The sequence below is a fragment of the Silene latifolia genome, chromosome 4 (assembly GCF_048544455.1).
Source record: "Silene latifolia isolate original U9 population chromosome 4, ASM4854445v1, whole genome shotgun sequence".
Lineage (NCBI taxonomy): Eukaryota > Viridiplantae > Streptophyta > Magnoliopsida > Caryophyllales > Caryophyllaceae > Silene > Silene latifolia.
In genome coordinates this window covers 85,568,084-85,591,335 of record NC_133529.1, presented here as the reverse complement: position 1 = coordinate 85,591,335, position 23,252 = coordinate 85,568,084, and positions in this window count along the sequence as shown.

Sequence of the window (23,252 nt, the reverse complement as noted above, 5' to 3'; positions counted from 1 at the left end):
TCTTATCCAATCACACACATTATTCCATAATGTGTGCTAAGAGAGATTAACTTGTGATACTATATCACATTTCCTTTGGCTTATATCAAAGTCTTCACTTTGATTATCCCATCACGACTAAATCGTGCTTCTTTGAACTTCTGAACTTCTTCAAAGATTTCTCTATTTACCTTATTAAGTGAACACATTAGTGTCAACCTAAATCGTTGGTAAAAGAAAATGATCAACCTATTTTGGATCAATGATTTACAACGTCGATCTCCTTTTCAACCAAAAGGCACGAGACATCTTGCTTTGAATACAAGATACGCATATACCATTAAGAATCTAAGGGTTTCAAGAGTACTCGATAACTCTTTGCGTTTATCATTCCAGAATCTTAGGTTTGATCTTAGGTTACCAATTTGAGTCTTGCATCATCTTCATGATATATCATTCTAGTTTGGTTTAGAATATAATCACCTTGATAATGGGCTAGCGATACATCAAATTATGGTGTATAGGGTCACAAAAGTGAAACCTCTTTTGTATCTTAACAAGTTTATATTCTTATTTAGAGTTTATGCACTTAATAGTCATAATTAAGTACAACTATAAACCCAAAACTAGATTGATTACACAATGACTCTATCTCTCGATATCATTGTTGCTAGTTGTCATATTCTAATCATTCTATGTATCGCATACAATGATGAAAACCTCCACTGGTTTCTAATATTGACGAAGTAGTTCTAGCAAGATTTATGTCAATCAAATAAACATTTAAAGAAGAAGATCCCATTAGATGTCTCACAACTAACTTGTTGATTCTTCAATAATTTGGGGTAGTTTCCTTTCTAGTGTCCAACATTTAAGACAATGGAAACTTTATCGATCGGGATTGATAGGTTTAGTATCGTTATTCTCAACAACTTTACTTTTAACATTACCTTGTATCAATTCCATTATAATCTTTACTTCTTGAACCTCGTCCTCATCTTAACGGTTTAAGAGAATGCCCCCACTCATTTCAATGAGTCTTTGCTTTGAGAAGCAAAATTGAATTCATGAAGATTACTCTTCATTTGTTCGTTTTAGTCTTAAAACTTTCATTGAAGTGGTTGCGTTATTTTGGTCAATTACGAATTCTGACAAATCTAATTACCAAAACAATTTATCGCTTCAAGGTACTTAATTCAATTAAGTATATGAAAAACAATCCATTGTAAGTAGATGTGATAATCAAGAATCAAAAACCTGTTTGATAATGAATAACTTTTATCTATACTCTTTACAAGAGATCCTTCCAATGGATAATTCGAGGTCTTTAGAAGAAAATTCAAATTTTGTCTTTAGTTACGATGTTTTAATGGAGATTCGAATCGAAAATCGAAATGATATCGTATATAAATTGTGGTAAAGAAATAGAACAATGTGATAACGGAATAGTGGAAAACTTAACATTTATCGTTTTATTAATACTTGTAAATAACAAGTAAAGCATTTACATAGTGACCTCTACCCAACTATGATAAATGATTCCGAGATCCAAATTCATATTAACTTGGGCACGGGATAGCCGATGGAACCCTTATCAATATAACTCGGTGGACTAACTCTTTAATCGATTCTACTTTTAGAATTCTCGGTCGATAAAATTACTCTAATATTTATCTATAGCCCGGAACACATGAGACTACGGTCACGAATACTTCCGTTGAGCTCAATCCAAATTTCGAATAAATGTGTCCATGACCCAAACCCACATTAACTTGGGCACGGGATAGCCGATGAAACCCTCATCAACATGAATTCGGTGGATAGACATTTATCACCCACTTCACCAACTTAACAAGGTTTGTCTTACGGTAAAGCCGGCTCAACTCCCTTGCGAAACTGGTACTTCATGGTTTCTAATTTTTGGTAAGGCTAAGTCTCAATTGATTATTTTAGCGAGAGGTCATGTCAATTTATTATCTATCACGTTTTAAGTGAACTAAAGCGGTGAACTACGATAATTGTAATTGACACGGTCGATAAACTCGATTAAAATGAAAATGCATGTTTTAGTTATGGCGATTTAGCGATGCATGCGACATATAAATAAAATGCAAAAGCATAAAAATAAATCCTAGTATGGCCTTCCTAAAATAGAAAATCTAATTAACTATTACATATTCGGAAACCAACTCCATTGGTCCCTTGAACTTCGGTTGTGGCACGCATCTCGAGGTAACACCGTCTTTACGTATCGCCCTTTTGAATGAATCCGCCTTTATGGAACTCCGGAATAAATAAATTACATAATATCCTATTATACATTTGTAATTAAAATAAAATAAATCTATTAAATTACAAAACGGTGATACGAGATCACAATAAATTACAACCGAATCGATATTCCCATGCATTTCGGGTAATACCAATTAAAAACTAAGGCCATACTAAGTAAAAATTACATAATTCAAAATTACATAAAATAAAATTATGACAATCATAAATAAAATGCAGCATTATAATATGTATGAACATGCCCAACTTTATGCTAAATCGCCTTTAAGGAGCCAATATCGTATATTAAACGGTTTTTACGGATTTGCGTGATTCAACCTTATAAAATCACAATAAATTACATAAATTCATATTTATGCACAAGTTAATTACCCTAACCTCTTAGGACTCAAAATTAGTCTCCACTAACTATTTGACTATAATTAACTCATATTTCTTAAAATTGTTCATTAATGGACCCAAAATTACAATAAAAATGCTATAAACTTCAAATAATTCACAAAAATTTCAAATAAATTCAAAATTTGAAATTTAAACTCATGAACATTCTGGAAAAATACCATGACACTCATAATGTTCAAAAACTTAGGTTAAATTTCGTAAAATTATCGGAAAAACTATGTTGCGGTTTATCGGATTTATCAATAATAATCATAAAAACATGAGAAAAATTATATCCATCAACTTTTCAATTTTAGATCTGAAAAAGATAATAAAATGCAACATGTGACATTTTTCCTTAGTCATGAAGTATGTTTTAGCAATTTTTCACTAATTAAGTCACTATTTATGCTATTTTTCATCAAAAATCCATAAATCATGCATGAAGACTTCATTATAGCCTATTATTTTACACACATCTTGTAAAATTGCATGTGACAACATACTAAATTTCTATGATCAGATTCGAAATTTATCTCATATTAACCTATTTTTCATCTAAATCCGATTTTTAACATGAAAAATCCATATTTCGAGCATAAAAACTCCAAAAATTCTGAAAATTTCCAGATCATCTAAAAATAATATATGTGAAAACATATCCAAAAATCACTGAAACAATCGAAGTTTAGCTAATTTTCGTCCAAAAATGACATTTTTATCATAAAAATCACATTTTAATGCCAATATTTTATAAAATGAACAATAAAAATCCATAAATTAACCAAAATATCCTAAATACATTTTAGGATCAGAAACTTTAACATGAATAAATTATTTTCGTGATATATCATAATAACACAAATTTACAAGTTTTATATGTTAATCGTATAACTCGGAAAAACTATAACCGATTTGCATGCAAACAACCAAAACTCTTGATACCGCTTGTTGGAAATCCATATCTCATTACTCAACATATTCATATATGTTCTAATTAATTTAGTCATAAAATTAATTGCAAATGTTATGCATGCAAACTAAAATAGATAAGATAAGAAAATCAATTTCTCACCAATTAAATTTTGGTCAAATAGGCACCAACAAGATCTCCTTTTTGTTAGTTCTTGAGCTTTCCAATATTGGATGAACATTCAAAATCCCAAAGTAGAGATTCTCCTCTTGATTGCACCCAAGACTATCCCTTATCCCCACTAAATAATATTAGCTAGATATTAGTTTAGTAGTTTACTTTAAAATTGATTACTAACACTCATATATTACATTAATAATTTTAGTAATTTCTTTGAACAATTTGGATCAAAGTTTCTCAAGTTTTTAGAGAAAATGAATGAGAAGAGAGAAAAAGCATGTGAATGAATTATCATCATATGAATGTGTAAGAGTGAAAATAATAACCAACAACCCCTCCACACAAAGGGAGTGTCACGGTTTTGGTAGTGCCAAAATGGCATCATTTCTTTTCTTTTGCTCTTCTCAATATTATAGGTGTGTAAGAATAGGTAGAGTAGGTTTTATTAAATTATTCTTATCACATAAAATAATCACCCACTAAAGCCTACCACCCACAATATTTAGTATGCTACATGTTATTAATTTGTCACACAATATGTCACATTTGTCAATTTGTCATTTGTCATTTGTCACACAATATGTCACATGTAGTATGCTACATGTTATTAATTAATTTTAATGCATATTTATCACATAAATATCATTTTATGAATTAATTAAATTACATCCAATAATTTGACTAGTGATACTTGATCACATAAATAAAATGGGTCATGTAATTATAATTCACAATATCTTGTAATTATAATTAACCATTCATTCCTATCTCTATTGTTTCTCAAACAATAAATAATTTTAGTAACAAAGCATTTTATTACTAAAATAAATCTTATTTAATCCCATTACAATAAGATATTTATTATCTCTCACAAATCGAATTGTTCAATTTTAAGGAATTGATCAACTTGCATCGTCATACAATTAATCAACTTTATAGATAAGGGCATCATCCTTTAGGTGTGACCTTAAGGGATCAACTGACCACCACCGTCCCACGACAGTAACGTCAAACTCTAGCAAGCCAATCGTTAACGATTAATGTTGATCAGTCGACTATATAATTGAATCATCCCTTACGTATTCTTTATACGAGATTTAATAATGATATTTAAATCATGTGATCGCACTATTGTTGAGGACACATTTCCCAACAGATCGACCAATGCCCTAATTCAGGTCGCCGAATTCTACGCCATCTACGCTATACGTCCCCTACATCCTAGCACAAGGTATTTAGCTACTCATACTGGAAATAATAACAACAACGAAATTTACTAATAAAACAATAGAATTCATGATTAAAATAGCTAAACAAACAATTAACATGAGACGATAAATTGGCTTTCGGGTAACTATTCTAGCAATTCTATACTACGAACGAAATAGAACTATGAACTTGAATATAAGGACAGAAAAATACCGAATGGAATTACAGAGAAAGGATCAAAACCGAAAGCGAAAGTAACTTTTATTGACGGAAATTAAGCTAATGAATGAACCCTAAAATTTGATAATCAAAACTGAATCCCAAACTGAATACATCAGGTTACGCTATATAGGAATATAACGTAACACTTATTTCTAAACCTAATATACAATGGGATTTCTAATTCTCGTCTTTAAATTCTCGTCAGACTCGTGGAGTGGTCGATCGACCACTTGGACCAGTCGATCAACCAAGAGCGCTGTACAGAATTGCATTCTGACGATTCCTGCAGCGCGCACCGATCTTAAAACAGCTGCCATTTCTTCGTTACTTTGTCAAATCATGCGTTCTACGCGGCGTTGGAAAGCTAAGAGGATAAGCTTTCACCTCAAAATGGAATCATTCGATCATCTGCTTTAGAACTCGAGATATAGCCATCTGAAGCAGCCTGCAATGTCGAGAAGCATTCTGACGGTCTATAGACCATGTAGGTCAGTCTATAGACCACTGTAGCTGGCAATCCGCTTGTAAAACTCTCGCAAATACATGTTTCAGGCCTTGAAATGCACACCAAGTTCATCTCTCGAGTCACTACTCCATGTCAAATGCAATGCTAATTACTTAGGGATGGATTTGGCTCGATTTCCGCTGGATTCTTCACATTTCTGCATTATTACACAAAAACACGAAAGTAGACGGAAATAGGAAAAAATAGTAGAATAAACTACTAATTGAGCTCTGAAATGCGTGTGAAATGAGGTGCAAAACATTATATATTGGACACGCATCAACCAGCATCCTGACTACCCAGAAGTACGTTTCGTTAATGATATTCATCGTACCCGTTTCTTTAACTTAGAGAGCTGTGACTTTGCTTCGACTAAAATTTTGTGTCGGAAATCACTTGAGAAGTTAGGAATTTACGAGCCTGTAATTTAGATTTTGAACGGGACGGGGATGTCTGGACTGATTACCATGAGTGCCACGACCTATAAGGAGCTGACCCTCGAGTTTTTCAGCTCCTTCACTTTTTCTGCAGCTGCCTACGCCACTGACCAGGGTAGCTGGTGTGTCTTTTCCGGTTGTTTAACCGGACTACGACTTGGACCCTAGATGAGTTTGGTAGTAGTTTAGGACTTTCCTGCCACGGTGAGTCGGACCCTCCTAGGAAGGTCCTGCATATTCTTTGGAGGACTTTAGCACAGACAGCCTTTGAGGAGCGCAGACTCGCTCATGTCCACCTCCCCCCAGCCCGTTACTTTTTGCGTCTCATTGGTGGGACGATTTTCGGCCGTAAAGAGCCCAACAACATTAACAATGTCGAGTTGTCTATTCTTGGGGGCTATCTGAACATCGATAGCGAGGGCCCCTTTGTTCTTAACATTGCTTATTTGACTGCTCAGTATTTTAACACTGTTGGGAAGAAGAAGTCGGGCACCATTGTCTGCGGTGGCATAGCTACCTTTCTTGCCCGTTCTATATTCCCTGTCTTCCCTCGTGACCTGGAACATGTTGATACTGATAGGTACCTTGATATTCCTGCCATGTTGTATATGTTTTGGCTAGCTTTTGACCAGCAGACTTAGAAGATTTGTGGTTCCTTGTCCGAGACCTTACCTTGCACCACCCTACCCCGTCTTGTCTCTTTACCTACTGTTAGGGGTAGGATACCTTAACCTTTGCCCTTCTACCACCTTCCACTCGCTCCACCTACCACTACTTCCGCTGCTAAGAAGCGGAAGAGACCTGAGACTGGACAGGGATCCACACAGACCACTGAGGCTGGGCAGTCTTCGACGCCCACGCCTCAACCGATCCCTATTCCCACTCCTACTCCTACACAGCCGGTCTACCCGGCTAATTTTGTTCCTCCTCCACCTTTTGAGGCATCCGAGGTCATTGACCAAGGGCGCCGTGACGGTTTGCTTTTCGAGCTTCTTACCAGGCAAGCTCGTATGGAGCGGGATATTGCACTTACCTTGTTCCCTCTATACGAGTATCACATGAGACGAGGATGCCCTGTTCCTGTGGGCTGGCCACACCCATATTTCTACCGGTACCCGGCGGAGGGGTACCCTAAGCCAGCCAGCGAGGTAGACACCGCCGAGGAGGGGGGGAGAGTACGAGGGGAGGAGGGGAGGAGGAGGGAGCAAGAGCGGGATCCTGACTTCGTGGTGGTAGAGGAGGAGGACGACGAGTACCTGCTGGTCTACTCACTTCCCCAGTTTTCTGGCTGGTTTGGGGAAGTTCGTCATTTTGTATGTACTTTTGCTCGTTTATCTATTTTTGTCTCCTTTTTATATTTATTGTATTTCATTCATTTATTTGTTGTATATCCCTTTCCCTTTATATATCTGCTGGTGTATGCTGGAGGACAACGAGGGCGTTGTCCGTTTTGGTTTGGGGAGGGTAATGCATCCTTTGAGTCTGCATTTTGCATTGATTTTGCATTCACGTTTACTTTTCTGTTTGCATTTGTATTTATTTATTTCAAAAAATCATCAAAATTAAAAAAAAATTAGAAAATTTCAAAAATATTCAAAAATAATCACGTTTCATTTTGCACATAGGTTGAGTCGGAACTGTAGATTTCCATGATGAAAAGGCACTTTAACTTGTCCTATCACTTAGGCCTTGCATCTAATTGACAGTTATTAGTTTAGTCATGCGTATATCTACGAGTTAATGTTGAAAATATAGCTGACTGTGTAGACTTGACCTGATAAATTGGCAACCTACTTTACAATTTCTGAGTTTTAGAGCCATATAACTGGTGTCATTCATGACCGGTTCATGTAGGAATTGAGAGTAGTACTCCTTGCACAACATGTTCATCACTTTTGCACGTTTATGAAATTCGATTGCTTGTGACTTGCATACATTCGGGTTTGTGGTCGGTGTCACATGTAGGGAGGTGCTTACAATTTCCCCCTTTCTTTCATTTTCACCAATTTAGCTCCGCATTAGCCACAATAGCCTTTTGACCCATTAGCTACACCCAAATTAAGCCTGCCTGCCAAGCTAGTTTAGTGTAATTTTTGTGGTATATTTTTATTGCTGCTAGTTTGTTTATTCTTATTTATATGGAGTTAGTAGAAAAAGAAAGAAACGTGGGCAGGAAAATGAGAAAAGCATGGAGAAGGATGAAAAATACAAAAAAAAAAAGGAAAAGAAATGAAAAAAAAGATGAAAAATGTGAACAGAAGAAGAAAAAGAAAGAAAAGAAAAAAAAAAGAGTTAGTTGTTTTGAATAGAAATTAGACCGTGTTAAAAAAGGGAAGTTTGTGACGGTCTACCCCTCCACTCTTATTTATATCTTTTTGAGGAGATAGTGTTTTGGGTAGTGAGTTGTGTGCCAATGAAGGGCACTTGTCCTTTATTTTCTAGACAGCTGAGAATTAGATGGTCGTGAATGGTCCTGTTTAGGTTCTAGCTTGACGCTTTACCTTCACATTTCCATAATCTGTTTTGCCTTTTCTTCCCTGTAACCTCACTCTCCCATATCTTTTGTAAGCCCTCGGCTGTGACGGACATTGTTGGTTGGAATGTATGTATAGTACTTGAATCGTCTATCATTTTTGTTGCATGCATGTTATGTAGGTCGTAGTTTAGGTGAGTGACTATTTTTTCCTTCTCTCTTACACATATAATTTCACCCTATGCTTCATGATAGGAGACTGACCCGTGAGAGTCCGATTTTTATGGTCTCGCAAGGTCGATAGGTCAGCTTATTTATAGACATCATACAACTCGTTTGTGTATCGACTGCTGTAGCTATAGCTGTTAATTTTGATTGCATTAAATGGTTTAAGTGGACAAGTTATAGCTAGCTCTGAGTTTTCATATCCGTTCCATTAGTTTGCACTTAGTTTACTCGAGGACGTGTAAAGGTTCGGTTTGGGGAGATTTGATACGTGCAATTTATATAGACTTTTTAGCCTCTTATTGCACGCATTTTTATGCCTTTTTGTATCGCTTTGTATTGCAAAATGCCCCGAATTGGCTACTTTGGTTTGTTTTGTCTTAATTTCAGAAATGGACCCGAGAGTAGCGGAATCGACCCTTATTCGTCCCATTTAGCATGCATTGTAAGGAGACGGAGATTTTGGTGCAAGAGTTGTACCTCGGAGTGCGTGAAGGGTGGTCAAAAGAAGCTGCCAAGACGAGTTTGAGGCTGATGCATTGGAATTCCACTCGGTCGAGGTGTTTTGGAAGTCGATCAAGTGGTTTGGCAGGAACAGAAGGTCGATCGAGTAGTTCTTTCTGCTCGATCGAAATGAGCTTTTATGGAGTTACTCGATCGAGAGCCTGAAGTGTTCGATCGAGTATATTTACAGGAGAAGACCTCGATCGAGTAGTCTGAAAGTACTCGATCGAGTGATTTGTTAGATTACACGGGTCATCTTAATCCGTGATAGGTTTATTTTAGTTAATTTTCGCTCCCCTATATATGGGAGTCGGGATTAGGTTAATAAACAGACTTGGACACTTCCAAAACTCTGCTTAATTACCTTCTTGCTCTCTTTTGACTGCTAAAACTTTTCTGCCTCTTCTCTCTCGGATTTGGATTGTAATCATTCTTCCCTCTTTAATCTAAACTTTATTTGCTTTCATTAATTATTCCTTTATCCTTGTTTATGGTTAATTATCATCTCTTTATTATGTCTCTTATTAGCATGCTCTTTGTTGTTATTATTGACTGCCCTAAGAACATGAGCAGCTAATTTCTCTATGTTAGGATTAGGGGATCCATGGTAGAATTGTGACGATGTAGTAAATAGACTAGATAACTTGCTGCTGAGAATCTGTCCCCATAGCAATATAACTGTAACAGCTATTTAGTTGAGTGCACGCTTCTAAATAACATTAATTCGGTTAACTTCGCCCCTGGATCGAAAGATTGGGAAGAACAGACCTGCTATGAACAGTAGACTATCTAATGAGGGTGAAAGTTAAGTTAGTAGTTGTCTAGGGTGGATAGCGGACCGAAAGGACCTTCTCTTGTCCTTTTCACTGTAGATTGTCTAGGCTATTTACGATTGAGTCGATAGACTGCCATGGTGAACCGAAATCCTGACATACTCTCTTTTATCTGATCACTTTGATCTCATTTTCTTGCTTTATTACTCTTGCTTTACTTCTCTTGCCTTTAATCTTCAGTAGTTTAGAAAATCAATTCAAAACCACCCATTTGTGACCTAGATAGACGGACTTTCAGATAGATATCTTGCCTCCCTGTGGAGATCGACCCTACTTATCACTAGCTTCCGTTAGTATATTTTAGTATTTATTTTTGGTACAGAAACGACCGCATCATAAGTCAAGCCTATAAACACTTCATCATAAGGCTTATCAATAATCTCAAATTCCTCACGATATTTACCATCATTTTTCCTTTCTAACTCAAGAATCATTCTCTCGACATACTCTCTTCCCAATGACTCATGATCAACCTTAAATGATACACACTCCAACTCATTCAAATGTAATTGCTCCACAACTTTCTCTTCAAGTAAACAATTTGCCTCAATCAATCCATAATCACATTCAATCATCATAACCTCTACCTCACAACCATTACTAGAATTCACATGGTGTCGTATAGGTTGCCATAACGAGCGTGAAAGTTGTGTTGAAAAATAGTGACGTGGTTCATAAGAAGAGTTAAAGACATTAAAATTATTAACATTATTCACCATATAATCATCAATGGGGGTGAAAGTTAATTCTCCTCTTGCTGCTCACTTTAATACTATCACAGAAGAGATGCATTTCTGTAAATGCTCGACAGATTCAATATGCAAGAGAGTAAACCTGTCAATTCTCATCTTGCTACTCACTTTAAGTTGTTATCTGAACAGTGTCCAAAGACGGATCATAACAAAAGGCGAATGTCACATGTCCCATATTCAAATGCCGTTGGGAGTCTTATGTATGCCATGGTGTTTACTCGGCCTTATTTGGCTTATGTTGTTATTGTGGTTTGCAGATTTATACACAGTCCAGGCAAAGAACATTGGGGAGCTGTTAAATGGATTCTTCGTTATCTGAAGGGTTCTTCTGATATTGGTTTGTGTGGACATGGGCCACGTCTCGGTCTGCGGATTTGGGCCGCCTACCGATCTGCGGTGACGGGCCACCTGCACGCCAGGCCAATCTGTGGACATGCAGCGGTCTTTTGAAAGCCACGCCCGGCGGCGTAAAAATGCTTTCGACCGGATCGCTTTAGATCGGTCGGTTTCGTCTCGGTAAAGGTCTCGAAACGATTAGAGATGTTCGGAGTCGCCACCAAGCATTTGTGGGATGCTTGGAACCCGTTCGAATCCACTTTATACCTCGGTCAAACGAAGCACAAAGCAGTGTTCGACATAGGTACTAAAGATAAGGACTCGTCCCCCTTTTAGCATTCTATGCCTAAAATGACTCTCGTACGCCCTGGATAAGGCCATCCACTATCCAATGGTTCTGAGTAAGGGGTGAGGGTACGTATTGGGAAGCCCTTTAATCGGACACCCAATCCCGCCCGCGTTAGCGGCCTCTACTGATCGATCGTGGTTGTTTAAGTGCAATAGTTGATAAAACGGTGTAAATGCATGAATGCACATCCAAAAGTTTAACCTAACATGTGAAAACGGAAATTAAACATCCATTTACCAAATTCGGGTTATGATGCTTAACACGATCCATTTATTGAAAAAGGGTGTCAAATGACAAAGTGTAAAAACGTAAGCTTGTCAATCTGATCCGTCATGTATTCGGATTAACCGTAATCGGGATCGTCCTAGACAAATGCTAAAAACGAGACAGAGCAATGTCAGGCAGCCCCATAGGGGCGCGAGCCTATTGGCGATGGAAGGGGCTCTGCCCTGGTTTTAAAGTGTTAAAACAGGCGGCTACTTGGGGCGCGAGCCATGAGCCGACCCAAGAGGGCGTCTCCTGGTTTTTGAAAAGGTTGTTTAAAACCGTATTTGTGATTAAATAATTTGAAAGTATTGTTTGCATGCGTCGGAATAATTACTATTATATTAGTAATATTCGTTGTCGGATTTGCATGTTTGAAAAGCATAGCAAAATGTGTAAAAGGAAAATATTTGATTTGAACTAATTATGTTAAGTTCGATTATTTGTAATTAGTCAAGTTAATCACCGTACTCGGATTAAACCGACATGGTATAAAGAACCAAGGATGACTATGAATTATGACTAATATATTTACAAATGTAAACAAATGAGAAAAATGGTAAATAAAATAAAAGGGAGTTAAAATCCCCATTAAAATGTAATTAACCAAATAATATCATCGAGTCACAGAATAAACCGTCATGGTATAAAGAACCAACGATGATTTTTGTAATGGTCAAAACATGTTTATCATAAAAATGAATTAAAATGGTAAATAAAAGAATAGAGATTCCTTTAAAATGTAATTAACCAATTAACATCACCGAGTCACGGATTTAACCGTCATGGTATATGGAACCAAGGGTGATTATGATTTATGGTTAAAAAGTTTGTCATAAAAATGATTTGGAACGTTTGAAATGGTAAAAACCGATTACAAATATGAAGATGAAATAAAGAGGAAAGACGAGAACAAACACGGATGAGTCTGACCTGGACACCTATATGAGGCGCGAGCTTCCCTGCATAGCAAGGAGCTCCTGTCCCAGGCCAAAACTCGGTTTTGGCTCGTCTAACCTATGTTTGAATCGTGTTACGCATTGTTCATGCTTATAGACTTATAAAAACAGTAAATACATGAAATAAAGTGAGTTGTTTACACCCTCAAACTTACGTGTATTGATATTTTGCGACGTAGACGACTTAGAGACAAGTTTTCTCGTAGCAACTACTCACGATTAAGAAGTTTAAAAAGAGTGCCTTAAAAAAGGATTTTGTTTTGAAAATGAGTTGAAAATATGTTAATTAAAACATGTTGATTGATGAGTTGAGTTGGTCGAATGGGTCGGTCGAATGCACGGCGACGGTACCAAACAAAATGTGTAAGGCTTGTGTTTACGATCGGTAGGTCGTAAACACGTGTCGATTTTGTGACTTAGGAAGTCGGATCTAGAAGTTTAAGGGAGAAGGAGGGGGCAGACTCTCGCGTTACTCTCAAATGGGTGGCATTTGAGGGGTATTTATAGGAGAATGAGTGGTTGTGTGAATTTTGAGCGACGTGGCCACCTGGGCTGCTCAAAGAGGCGCGAGCCACGTCGCGTGTCTTCGAGGTGTGTTGTCGCTTTCACAACAAACGCAATCATGATTTGTTCTATCCTAGGTTTTTTAGTCACATGTTTGGTACTTGACCATTCATGAATCCGGGAAAACTTAAGGTAGAAGGTTTGAAATGTTTTGTTTTTGGTGGTTGACTCGGTTTGACTCGTTGTTGGAGTCGGGATTTGAATTTTTGAGTCGGTTTTTGGTCCGGTGTCGGTTTTGACTTTAGTTAGTGTCATTGCGACCCCGTCGTCGTGCATTAAACACTACATGTATTTTTGAAATGTTTTATTTTCGAAATCGTTTTAGGTTTTCCGACGTAAAGTTGTACACAAACTGTCGATCAAACGCCGCGATTCCAAAACATGTTGTAGTCCGATAATCATCGGGTGTTTGTTGGAGTCTCAGCTGATACCGGGTATCTACAGAGCCCCCACTTTGACTGAGGCTTGGACAGGGCGAAAGTCAAAGTAGAGCCCCCAGGTCAATCGAAGATTACAACCTGGAGACCCAAGCGACGTCGAGGCGGCTCAAAAGGATTCGGACAAAGGACCTGCCGTCGGGAAGGGCGACGCCAAGGCGACTCGAGGGTACGAGTCAAGGACCTATCGTCGGGAACAGTTTAGAGTCTGTCGACTATCCGTGCGGGTCGTTTAAAGTCCATTAGACTACGTACAAAGGCTCGCCAGCCATAGCAAGGAGTCATACCTGAGGCATCTTCGGATATGTCCTTGCGCGTTTGCGGACTAAGGCTTGCCAGCTGTGGGAAAGAAATGTACCCGAGGCATCTTCGGGATGTGTCCTTGAATGTTGCGGACAAAGGCTCGCCAGCCGTGAAAAGGAAATGTACCCGAGGCATCTTCGGGATCTGTCCTTGAAAGGTTGCGGACAAAGGCTTGCCAGCCAATGGTAAGGAAATGTACCCGAGGCATCTTCGGGATCTGTCCTCGAAAGGTTGCGGACAAAGGCTCGCCAGCCGTGATAAGGAAATGTACCCGAGGCATCTTCGGGATATGTCCTTGAAAGATTGCGGACAAAGGCTCGCTAGCCGTGACAAGGAAATGTACACGAGGCATCTTTGGGATTTGTCCTTGAAAGGTTGCGGACAAAGGCTCGCCAGCCAATGGTAAGAAAATGTACCCGAGGCATCTTCGGGATCTGTCCTCGAATCTTTGCGGACAAAGGCTCGCCAGCCAAGACAAGGAAATGTACCCGAGGCATCTTCCGGATCTGTCCTCGAATCTTTGCGGACAAAGGCTCGCCAGCCAAGACAAGGAAATGTACCCGAGGCATCTTCGGGATCTATCCTTGAAATATTGCGGACAAAGGCTCGCCAGCCACGGTACGGTCGGTTAATGGACTATGGGAAGAGCCGCGTCGAATGGGCTTGTTTTGAAATTAGCGAACTCATGATGCCGCCGTGGGAATAGTGAGTGTGGATTTTCACTGCCGCTGTTTTTATGGAATGTGCGGGTTCCGCGAGGAAGCCCCCTGCTGGTACTTGAAGGAATAGTGAATTTGGAATTTTTACCATTCACCGTTCTTCTTTGAATTTGGGGTGGCGGTTTCGATCGCCGTTCGTTTGAATTTTGAAGGAAAATAGCAAATTTTAAGTTTGCTATTACGTTTGAAGTGACGGTTTATGTGCCGCCGTTGACATTTGCAAGAAATAGTGAATTTGGAATCTTCACTTTTGATTGAAGTGACGGTTTATGTGCCGCCGTTGACATGTGTGGAAATAGCGAATTTGGAATCTTCACTATTAATTGAAGTGACGGTTTATGTGCCGCCGTTGACATTTGATGAGAATAGTGGAATTCAATTCCCAACTATTATCTTGAAAATGACGGTTTTAATTGCCGTCGCTTAAAATTTGGAGAAATAGCGGTTTTTGAATTTTCGCTATTATTTTTTGAAATTTTGAAGGGAAATGGTGAATTTTGATTTCACCATTAGTTTTGAAATTGGCGGTTTTGATCGCCGTTTGCTTGAAAATTTTCGAAAATAGTGAATTTAAATTTTCACTATTCGATTGGAGGGACGGTTTATGTGCCGTCGTTTAAAGCCTTCGAAAATAGCGAATTTGAATTTTCACTATTTGTTTTTGAGAAAATGACGACCTTATATATCTTCGAATGAAAACTTGAAGTTTATCACGGGAAATTGGGTTAAATCCCAAAATCCGCTGAAAGAGCAAAGGGGAGGCCTGGTTTAGGCGCGAGCCACCTGGCGAACCAAAGGGGCTTCCCTATTTTTATGTAAAAGACGCGAGGTTGGTCCGCATGTCAACCTCACTTCATCTTCTTCCTTTCGACACAAAAACCCGCAAAACCGCCATTTGAAGGACCATTGCTAGCTTCTACTCGTGCCATCATCAACAATGTCATCTCAAGGTAAGTATTTCCTCTTGAATCCATTCAAATTTGTTGATCTTTACTTTGATTGAATTAGGGCGAATTTTACCCTAAAAATCGAATTGGGCGTTTTCGATTGAGCCCATTTCGAGTGAAATTGATGCTTGCATTAGGTTAGAAACCTGTTTAGGAGTATAGGGGTGCTTTTAGTTTGCATTTTGGTCCCCGTTCCCGCTCCCTAGGCTCGAAAAACGTGAGTGAGGCAAGAAACCGTCTCATTTTGCAATGCCAAGTTTATTTGCTTGGGTAGTGGGTCCTACTAGGTTGCATTGTAGTTGGGAAAACCCGTATTCGCCATTCATGGACCTTCGTTGGATATTGTGGGCAAAATTGGATTTTTTCCTTTTGCGACGGTCCTACGTCTGACAAAATAAGCGCCTGTTTGGGCTTGAATTGAGTCAGTTTGCCTTGAAATGGACCTCATCGGTAGTGTAGGTCACCTTGAGGTGTGATAAAATCACGTTTGCCGTTTTGCGGTCGTTTTTGAATTTTGACCGGTTTGGGCTCGAATTAGCGTATGAATTGCCTTTTGAGCCGTAGAAAAAATACCCCATTGTGTCGGGAATGTATTTTGGTTTGTAGGCGGACCCTGTAGGGGTCTTCAAATGCCGTTTTTTTTTGTGGTTTTGACTCGTCTTTTGCTTGAAAAGATGGGCGAGTCGTTTTTGTTTGTTTGCTGTGAATGTCTTTTTATTGGATTTTGGGCGGGATTGTCCTTGTTTTGCATTGAAGGTTGTTGTTGTTTTTGTTTGGATTTATCCATTTCATGCCGTCGTAATGCCGAAATTTCGGCTGACGTTTTTTGTTTATAGGAGAGTGTTCGGGGCAGGCCGAGTTCATGGCTGCGACTCTTGAGGAGTTGTTTGGGACGGGCCCGGTTAGCACCCCGGTTAGCACGCCCGCCGTGGTTGTGGAGAACGTCACCGAGGAGGAGAGGCCTCCTGAGCAGACTGTTGGGGCCTCAGGGGCCGTCGAGGAGCGTGAGGAGCCCGTTGTTGGGGCTGCTAGCACTGGGAGAGCTCAGACTGGGGCTGAGGTGAGTACCTCCGGGAGGAGGGTTTCTACGAGGGAGCGTCGTCCTCGGGGGACCAGACGGTCGTTGCGGGATGTCAACAGGGTCGTTGAGTTGGGCCCTACCCACCACGTCGAGTCTCGCGGCCATAAGAGACGGAGAGTGGAGACAGCCGAGGATGATGCTGACGTTGCGAGTTGGAGAGCCAGGCGAGTTACGGCCCCGCGGGGGTTGCTTTTACGGGCGGCGCCTGAGTGGGCCGAGGGTTTTGACGGCAGCCAGTTGCTGCTTCGACTGGACCGTCACCTTTCCTACCGTGCTCACGAGGGCATGGTGAGTCGTGTTCCCCGGTTGGATTTTGTCACTTTTGAAGTGTCAGGCCTAAATAGGCATTTTGACGTTGTCTGTTTTTGATTTCAGGAGATTGGCACTATGAGGACTTTCTCGGGCTTTTCTACCTGCTTGGGTTTCTACGACGTTCTCCGAGCCTGGTCGAGGGCGTTGATAGAGAGGTCGGCTTTTGGGCCGTTGGTGGCCGCTTGGCGGGACATTCACAGGTCTTCGATTAGGGCGAACCTGTGTTTGATCCGCGCTATGTTGGATCGGTACTGGGATACGACGTCGTCGTTCCTTATGGAGTTTGGGGAGGTTGGCATGACCTTAGAGGATTTTTCCATGGTATCCGACCTTCCCTGTGGCGAGTTGCCCATTGAGTTTACCGAGGCGCCGGAGAGAGTGTCCTCTTCTGCGGTCACTGCTTTGATCGGTACTGCCTTGCCGGAGCCTTCCGACGTCACTCCGTACTTGATTGCGAGCTCGTACGTGAAGGACCACTTCACTGGGAGGGTGGCAGGTGTTACTCCGGCGCCGTTGGCGAGCCCGGAGGCGGAGGTTGAGGCCGACACGAAGGAGGCGCGGCTGTGGTTGTGGTACTTCTTGGGTGCCACGTACTTTGGTGACAAGGGTGAGCGCTTGTCGACCAAGGTGCTTCCTCTCCTCACCGACCATGACACTTTAGGTCGGTTTGACTGGGTTACACCGGCTTTGGCGAGTTTCACCCGGTACTTGCACGCGGCGGTGCGTCCGGAGACAGTGGGAGCGGGTAGTGCTCCTGCCTTAGTTGGTCCCGGCCTCATCTTTGAGGTACGAGTTTTTTTTTGGTAGTTTTTTGAGTTTGATTTTGATCTTGATTTTGGCAATTTTTGGGAAATTGGCTGATTTGTGTTTCTGTGTTTGATTACAGGCTTGGTTGTATGCTTACTTCACTCCCCTGCGTCCGGGGACCTCAGACGGTGTTCCTTCGGCTTACCCTGCCGTGAGGGGTTGGACGGTGGCTCGGAAGAAGTCGACTTACGAGGACTACAGGCGTCGCGTGAACAAGCTTTGGGTTGCTGATGTAAGTTCCCGCTCTCTTCCCCTTCTCCTTTATAGAAATACATAGAGATAGGATGATTAGGTAGCTCATGAAGCCCCCAGTTAGCTGAATAGCTTTGCTTTGAGTGTAGTTTGTTGGGCGGCCTTGGGATCACTACACGGGTGTGCCGGCTGCCATCAGGGAGCGTTTGCGGCCTCGCAGCTCCCTGCGTCTGTACCTGGAGACGGCGATTGAGCCGGTTTGGTACTTGGGTGAGCGTTTAGTTCGCCAGTGCTTTACCGAGACTTTCGTCGTGCCGGTTGACCCGCCTAGGGTGTTGTTCCAAGAGTCGACACCTGACGAGGTTGAGGAGCACCTTCACGGTCGGGGAGGTGAGGAGCTATTGCTGCGGGGCGTTGACTACGACACCTTCCGGTTGTCGAGGCTTGCTTGGTACCCGATTGAGGTATGTTTTCCCTTTTTTGTTTCCATTGTCTCCCTTAATAGGAGGTTTTGTCATCTTTGATGTGGATGCAAATGGTAGGGAGTCGACCTGCTGATGAGGACTCAGCCCCCAGCTTTCCCGACGGAAACCACTTTTCAGGGGCCGGGTGGCGAGGAGCTTCAGTTGCGCTTACCGGAGCCCGCGGCGGCCGAGGTGACCGATGCTGGCATGGAGTGGAGGTTGATCGTTCTGAGGGTGAGTTCCCGACTTTGAACACTTTCTCCAATTTTACTTTGCCTTACATTGTATTGAAGGACATTTTGTTTTGCAGGTGACGACTGTTAGTCACCAGAACTTGTGGCGGATGGCTAACCGCTGGAGGGCGCTTGCTCGTGACCTGGCTACGAGGGAGGCTCGGCTTTCTCAGGTACGTTTTGTGTGCTGTTTTTGTGTGTTTGGTGTTGTATTTCACTTTTTTAGATCTTGAGGATCTGTTATTGTGTTTTGTAGGGCACTGCGGATCCGGCGGAGCTTGCTCGGGTTCGTGGTGAGTTGGAGGCAGCTAGGTCGATGATCGAGGCCCAGGGGTTGGGAATCACTCGTCGGGACCAGGAGTTGAGGCGTCGTGATGACGAGCTGCGGAGTCGAGACACGGAGATTGCCTCCCTCAGGGCTCAGTTGGCTGCGGCGGAGGAGGTTCGCGTTGTGATGGAAGAGGAGACGCTGGAGAGTTCTCCGGAGAGGGAGCCTGAGCAGGTGTTGGTGTCTACGTTGGCGGCGACCCCTAGTGAGACCAGGACTGGTCCGACGGGAGACGTCGAGTAGTTTTTGTACTTTGTCTGTGTCTTGGACTCTTGTCTGTACATATTTACATTTTGCGTGAGGCGGTTTGTATATATGTGTTTTTGGATTGTGGTTTATTTTGTGATTTTTGGCTTTTTTGTGTTGTGTTTCGGAGGAGCGCTGTCGGCTATTTGATTCTCCTTTTGCTTTGCACCAGTTCCTGCATCGTTAGTGTAGAAAACAAGCAACAGATAGCACATACGCATAAACGCAAACACGTAAAAGCATTTGATTGAAAACACGTAAAGCATTTGATCGAAAATCAAAATTAACCAAGATGACTTGAAGTTAAAATTGAAATTTTGAAATGAATTTTGAAAATTCCGTGACAACTCGTCACGTTCGGAATTCAAAATGAATTGATTTGAAAATTTGAGCAATTAACTCGTGTCGTGAATTAAATTGCATCGAAATTATTGAAATTGACTCGGAAAATTCAAACTCAAACCGCCAGGAAAGAATTTTTAGAAAAGGATTTTTGCGAGTATATTTGATTTTTGATTTTTAAGGTCAAGACTCGAATTTGTGAGTGCTTGAATTTTTGAGGAAAATTGATGTCGTGTTATCAATCTTCGATTTTGATTTTTGAATTGCGAAAAAGCGAAAAATTTTCGGAATTTCGACTGACGTGGAAACGATCCATCGCGGATCGGGGCGACTAGCCCTTCCCCCTTAAAAAAATAAAGAAAAATCCGTATGTTTAAAGCTGCGTCATGGAAACCGTGTCGGATTTCTTAAAACGCGAAAACAAGGAAATGTGAGTGTGAGGAAACACAAAATGTCCCGGATTATCTCGAAGAGGCGCGAGCTTCCTGGCGGGAGGTTTGAGGTGTCAGGAGAAAACACATGTTGAAAGAGACAAGTCAACAGCGGGAATCATGGAGAAGCCTTAAAGAGGCGCGAGCAGCCTGGCGATGGAAGCCGGCTCTCCCCTTTTTCTGAAAAATACGCTGATCATTTTGTATAAATAGGGACGTTTGCGCTTCATTGTTTCATCATCCGAAACACAAAATCATCTCTACAAAACCTCTTCTTCTTCCACAAAAATATTTCATGGATGCTTTTGAGAACGCCTTGCGGCAATGGTGCCGGGATTTGTCGCCTCCCGAAAAGTATCAACTCGCTTGCATGGGAGTTGGTCAATTGTTGGTGCTTCGTCAAGTCAAGGTGCAACCTTCATTTCTTGAAGCATGTTCTCGGTTTTGGGATTCGAAACATCTTGTTTTCGTTTTCGCGAAAGGTGAGCTTTGTCCTCTTGCCGAAGAAGTTGGAGCCATTGGTGGGTGGCCGGGTTGTGTTCCGGTGCTTCCTCCGACTCGGTTGTGCTACAAGGAGAAATTCCGTTCCATGTTGGGCTTATCAATAAGCCAAATCAACTTTCTTCTTGCTCCACATGGTGTGGATATGTTGGCTCTTATCAACATCTTTTCAAACTGATTAGATGCTAATGTCTCGGAGGTGGCTAGGAGAAGGGCTCTTGCTTTTTGCCTTGTCCATGTGTACCTCTTTGTTGATGTCTTGAAGAAGGAGGGGCTAAGATGCCATGGTAGCATGACCCTTATCCATGTGATTGAGCAAATGGAGCATGGTAGAGATCCATCATGGGTGGTGCTTGGAGAGATTATCCAAGCATTGGACAAGGAAGGCTCTTGTGGAGAAGGTCCCTCTTTCGGATCCCCGAGGATCCTTCAAGTGTTGCTATTGGAGAGGCTAAGGTATGTAGAGCCTCCGGTTAATCCTTCTTCTTACTCCTTCCGTCACCTTACTATGAGGCAATTGGGGCGTCAACAAAAGGTGCCCGCTCAAGATACTCTTGTCCAAGCGAATGTTTTCCGGAACTCCGAGCTTGTGGAGTTCTTCGAAAGATGGTGGGCCACTCGGCCACTTTGGGAGGTACCAAACCCCGTTGCCACGACATGGGTGACTCCCGCTTATGTCAAGTGGTCACGAGCTCCGTCTTTGGAAAAGAGATCCAAATTTCGTAAGGACGAGGTTGTCGATTTGAAGTATCGAGAGGTTGGCAAGGCCAATCGTGCCTTCTTCGAGGAGTATGTTGATGGAGCTACTCTCGATGTGATGAGACCACCGAAGAGGAGGAGTTCCGGCCCCAAGAATATGGTGGGCCGTGCATTGGCTCGTCTTGGGTCGAATATGGGGTCTTGTGCTAGATCGGAGGCCATCGCCGTCTTAGATCCGTTGAGGATCCGTTCCGAGGAAGAACTCCATGCTAGACGGGCCAACAAGAAGAGCAAGGGGAAGATGTACCCCGAGGGAAAAGGCAAGGATAGAATGGAAGAGTAAAGACTTCCATTACCCACTTTATTATTATGTTGTATTATTGTTGTGAGTTTTTATTATGTTGTACTAGCTAGTTGTTGTGTGTTTTGTGCTAGTTTTATTATGTGAGGTGTTTTAGTTGACACCTTAGCTTTGACAAGTTGTAGACTCATCGAGCTTTGTTTGTTGTTGAAATTGTAATCCCTCCCATTATTAATTAAATAAGAGGATTGCCCGTGTCGAAAATTGTGAACGCTTGTTTCTTCCATACATTTGGTGAAGGCAATTCGATTCGAATCGTCCTAAACATTTCCACTTGGGAAAGTGGTATTTTGTGGGAAGGGAGAAAGGCTTATTTTGTATTTTGGTGGGAAAGGGAATGGTTTTCCCTTTCTCTTTTTTGGGATGTTTTTGTTTGTGGGTAATGTTTTTGATTGTTGGAATGGTTGTATCCTCCTTGTGTAAGGAAGGATTGCCTACGTATTCATCTGAAGAGGTGAAATCAAACCATGATCGTAGTTCGAAATGTTTTGTGAATTTGAATTGGGTTCTGTGGTTGTATCCCTCATGCATAAGAGGGACTGCCTACGTATCCACCTGAAGAGGTGAAATCAAACCATGCTCGTAGTTCAGGGTGTTTTTTGTTTTTAGTGCAAATGGACGTTGCCTTTGATGGATCAAAGGACATTTGAAACGTGCAAGGTGCCGCAGCTTAGACTCGATAAAACATGCAATTTCAAATCAGAACACGTTGAGGAACTTGACTTGAAAAGGGTTGAGGTCGTTGCTAGTTGTAAAACTAAGCTAGGTCGTTGGTTGCTATGGTTCAAGGGTAGTATTTCTTGAGTTGGTCTAGGTTGGTCGGGTTTGTAAAATCCTCCCCATCAAGCCCACTCAGTCTCACTGCGCCCCCCGAATGTATTTTCTTGACCAGGTATGGCCCGGCCCAGTAGGGTTTGAATTTTCCCCTCGGATCAACGGGTAATGGTGCTCGAACTGACTTGAGGATCAAGTCGCCCTCCTCGATGTTTCTGGGTTTAACCTTCTTGTTGAATGCCTGTTGTATACGTCGTTGGTATAGCTGGACGTTGTGCAAGGCGTTGAGTCGTCGTTCGTCTAGAAGAGTGAGTTGTTCGTACCTTCGACGGGTCCATTCCGCCTCAGGGACTTGACTCTCCAGTAGGATGCGTAGAGATAGGACCTCTAATTCTACCGGTTGAACCGCCTCCGTACCGTATGCTAGGTAGAAGGGTGTGGCGCCTGTCGACGTTCGAATGGAGGTTCGGTATCCCCAGAGTGCGAATGGGAGTTTGCCCGGCCAATCGCGGTAGTTGTCTTGCATTTTCTTGATAATGGTGACAAGAGTTTTGTTCGCTGCCTCCACCGCTCCGTTAGTTTGGGGACGGTAGGGGGATGATCGATGCCATTTGATCTTGTATTTGTCCAGCAAAGCTTGAGTTTCCGCCCGGAAGTGTGAGCCTTGATCGCTGATGATTTCATGGGGTACCCCGTAT